This window comes from Arachis hypogaea, chromosome 12 (assembly GCF_003086295.3).
Source record: "Arachis hypogaea cultivar Tifrunner chromosome 12, arahy.Tifrunner.gnm2.J5K5, whole genome shotgun sequence".
Taxonomy (NCBI): Eukaryota; Viridiplantae; Streptophyta; class Magnoliopsida; order Fabales; family Fabaceae; genus Arachis; species Arachis hypogaea.
This window is the reverse complement of record NC_092047.1, coordinates 88713912-88718802: the sequence shown is the minus strand read 5'-3', so window position 1 is coordinate 88718802 and position 4891 is coordinate 88713912.

Sequence of the window (4891 nt, the reverse complement as noted above, 5' to 3'; positions counted from 1 at the left end):
AAAATGCGTGAATCGAAAGAAACAACTTTACACCCACACTGGCGGTTCTAAAAGCTTGGCTAGACGAAGGGAAGAAGAGATAATATAGGTTTGAATTCAAATATAGGTGCCTATCATTGTATCGAATCATTGTTTTTTTTTAAGCAAATAATTCTTGAGTTTTCTATTAAGTAAAACTTATGGTATAAATTGTATTGTCACAGTAAAAAAAAAAAAACAAGGAAGGAGAGTTAGTAGGGGAGAAATATGGATCCTACAACACAAACAACTTGATGGAACCTATATACACGAAGAAGCTCAGAGGATTGGTGTAAGTACTCCTCTTTTAATCCTTTATGTTGTAACATGTTGGGTTTAATTATTAAAATATGTTGAGTATGCTATATTCCTAGTGTGATTGTGTATGCTTATTTATGTCTGCAGGATAAAATATCTAAGATTGAGCAGCTGGATGAAACTACAAGAATATTGTCTGAAAATGATTCCTTTGCCCAAGCTTTCGGTAAAGAGCACTCAGGTAGAGTGCGGGGCATAGTTTCAACCGACACCAAGGCAACTCTTCTATCCAAGTTTGCAGCTGCCGCTAGATAGAGCTCAAACAGAAGAGGCCCGAAGGATGCTGTTTGAACTACAGGCGGATGTGACGGCCGAAAATTGAGAAGGAAGGCAGTGGAGGATGAAGAGCAGCAGAGAAATTGAGAAGGAAGGCAGTGGAGGATGAAGTAGCAATAGAAAATTGAAAAGGAAGGCAATAGAGGATGATGTAGCAGCAGAGAAAATGAAAAGGCAGGCAATAGAGAGTGTGCTAAGTTATCTGATCCAACAACAAGGTCGGGAGCTGCTAGTAGACATCGCTGCACGGATGAATTCTTTGGATGGACATGGCGGGAAATAGAAATTAGGATATATGTGATATTTTATTTTTCAGTATATGTTTTGTTTAAGTTAACTATGCAGCATTTTTTATTACCCAAATACTTTAGTTTTTTGGTGACTATTGAAATACTTTATTGATATTAAAATAAATATGTTAGTTTGTTTCGCAGTTAAATATTCATGAGTTCTCGGTATCAATTTAGACTTTTAGAGAAGATAGATAAGATTCTTAAAATTAAAAAATACTCCAAAAAAAACCCCGGTTAATAATAGAAAACAAACTAAAATATTATATTAAAAAAAATAGTAGCTACAATTAGCGGCAGTTTAAAACAACCGTAAATAAATTTCATAAAAAAATGCTGCAGCAAATTGCGGTAGGTAAACAGCGTCGCAAATAAGATGGAGAAATCACTCTTGGTAATATAGTGGTGGTTTATATAAACTGCCACTAATTTAACCGACACAAAATAACTAATTTGCAGCGGTTATGCTAGCTATTGCTGGAAATCGCCACAGAATGCAATTCCTGCGTCCTTATGCGCTGCGGCCATCATTCCGCTGGCGTTTTGTTTAGCAGGAACCGCCGCAAATCAGCAAATAAACCGCCACAATTCTCCATTCTTCTTGTAGTGGATCTATGGAGAAACATTAAAAAAAACGCAAGTTCAAGCATGGTGTTCATAAGAGAGCAAAGGAGGAGAGATGAGCAGCCATCTAACCTGAATTTAAACCATGAAAAGTGACATAGATTTGAAGAAGAAGAAGAGAGGATCACTTTAATCGGTTTAGAATTTTGATTTGAGTTTTGATTGGAAGAAATCAAGCATTGAAGATCTAAGTGTTCAAAGTTTTCTCTCTTTTCTCCATGCTTGTTTTTGGCCAAATAAGGAGGAAATGTTTAGCCTTGAAGTGTCTTGGGGGAGGAAAAAAAACATGGCTAAAGGTCATTGGTTGGTTAAGGAGGTGGTTTAAAAAATATCTCAAGTGTATAATTACTAAAACTAGATGTATTAGAACACACTTAGCAACACATCTAGAGATTAATATCTAAGCTACTAGTATAGATGACACTAGTAACATGATAAGCATGAGAATAGAAGGTATATGATGAGACCTTAGCATAGCTAAAGTCATCAGAAAGTGATGGCATTAACCTGCACCAGTAGACTATAAGCCTGGTTAAACTTATCTCCTATTTTTAACTAAAGTAGATCAAATAATATTATAATATTACTCAAGCAGCTCTAATATTAATATTATAATAATATTATATTATTATTTCTCTTCTCTCACAAATCGAGTTCGGCTCGTTAAACGGAGACTAACTATGGAAACCAGAATCTAAAACTCCTAGCAGAAGCGGCTCAAAACTAGGTTTTTCGCCACTATGTCATCGAGCTTAACAAAGTAGAGGTTCTTGTTTAGTGATAACATACTAATGATGTAGATTGAGGTTCTTGATGATGCAGCAGAGATGCTTCCTTTACTGAATTTCCGAAAAACTCCGCTTCCTTAGAAAAAGTCTTGTAGTGTATCCGAAAACTAGGTTGTTACAGTGACGGCGGACCTGAGGGCGACATAGGCCCCACGACGGAATGGTGACGGTGCACGAAGACAGCTCCTTCAACTCCCGCCTCAATCTCTCTCTGCCTCCCTCTCAGCTTGCGTCGGGCCTCTTCTCTCACTGGCACTTCGACGGCGACAGCAATGAACAGCGGCGCGGGCAGCGGCGGTGCGACGGGCTCTGCGATTGCATCATCTCTTCCTTGCTCCCTCGCGTGATACCCTTTCTCCCCTGCACCTTTGACGACGACACGACGGCGCCGGTGCAGTGATGTCCACCGGCGCCGTCCTCCCCTTCTTCCCCGTTTCCTTCCTCCTCCTTTTCTATAAGCTCTCTCTCTTCTCTCTTCTCTTTCTTTTTTCTACGTGTGAGTATTTTGGGAGGGAGGTGGCGGCTGAAGGAAGGAAAATGTGTTAAGGTTAAGATTTTGGGCTGTTTAGTAAATTAAGGTTAGGATAAAGTAGGTATTTTTAATATAAATAGGGGTAATGAAGTAACTAAAAACTAATTTTAATCCAACAAAATTATCTTAAAAATACTATTTATTTTTAAATAAATACTCTAATCAAGAATTATAGATAATCAAATTAAATTCTTTTTATTCATAAAATATGATTATAAATCTAAATATTCAATTAAGGAATATAAAATTCTCATTAATTTTCAATTACTAAAGCTTTAAATCATAAATAGGAAAATACCTAATTAATACAAAAATCTCTGAAAATAAAATCTAAATAAATATAATAAATCATAAACAACTTATTATTTAATTTTAAATTTAGGTCTTACAACGTTCGTTAGGGTTCCAGGGTGCCCACCTGAGAGGCAATCTGAGGTTTCATTTGTACACCCTACTACAGAATGTCACGCTTTGCTACGTGATAACGAAAACGAAGTACGGATACCGGCAATGCACGATTACATCAAGTAATACCACGATAAGGGATATCGTACGTGATAAAGGATATCAACAAACAATTAAATTTAATTAGATTAAAGAAACCTATTGTTGATCGGAGAGGGCAGAGGAATCTTATTCTTTTCTTGATGCTTGGATGTCACAATAACTATATATTGAAAGAAACATATAAATCAAGGCTTTGGAATGTTATGCTCTTAGATTATCAATTTTTATCTATTTCGAAGTTGCAAAGATCTTTCAGACAAATCTTTTAATGATTTCAATTTTGGTTCCTCAATCTCAAATTATTTTTGTCAATTAATTAATTAAGAGATTAAGCACAAAAATTATAAATTCAAATAAGATTAAAAGTAGTCCTTAATCGAATTATATGTCACGTATCAAGCTAGTCCTGTTCATTAAATCTTAAAAGAAAACATGATTTCAAAAGTTGTCAATCCAAATATATGTCACTATTCAAAATTAGAGTGATAAAATCATGCATGTGTCGCACACTAATTGAACTATTATTCTTAGCCGAATTCAAATAGTCATGGAAAGAGTTTTAAGCATTAATTCAAATATCACAATTTTCAATTATAATAAAAGAATTTAAGAGAGATTAGAATACCCTTGAATACCACTAATCCGAATGAAGAACGAATAACTCAATCATGAAATAGATCAATGTAAGATTTTAAAATAAAATAAACTTCGATTAATTACCCATAGAAAACATAAATCGGGCTCCCTACCATTGACAGAGAATTAGTTACCCATGAGAAAGTAAGAAAAACAAGAAGAAAAGTAGTCATAGAATTGATTGGATCTGAAGATCCTCCTCTGGCCTCTCTTGTGGACAAACTTCACTTATTATATCTTAATCTAGAATTAAAATCAAACTAATTCCAATAATCTTTCGGACGAAAATAAAGTAACTAATTTACTAACTGCAAATCAAATTCAAATAATCAATTCAAACCTAACAACCAAATCTCTTATGTTCTAGAAAAAATTAATAATATCTTCTAGAAATATTAATAGCTAATCTTTAGAGTCCTCAAGTTCTGACTTTAATTATTGAATCCATGAGTTGTTAATTGTATTTAACTGCTTTATTTATAGATTTGGCAAAAAGCCCAATATCACATAGGAACGCAGGTCGCGGGCTAAAAAGGAAAGCCGTCTCGGCATGGGAGTGTAGACCCAGATTTTTAGAAAATAAATAATGAATTATTATGTTTTATATATGATTTTATTTTAGAAAGGTTATGAGACTTCGAGTTTTAAATAATCCGGTTTTATATAAATTCAATTATAATTAATATTTTTTGATTTACTGAAAATAATGGTTCTTGCTTAATTAAAATTCAAAGTTTTAGTAATTGGAATGAAAAGATGTATATAATAAATTTAATTAATTCGCATTTTCAAGTTGCTTACAGAATCAGCAAATGTTAAATACTGAAATTTTCAGTTTTGTCTCGACCTTCTGACACACATAACGTTTTTGTTTTAAAATATTTTTTCATCCGTTCTTCAAA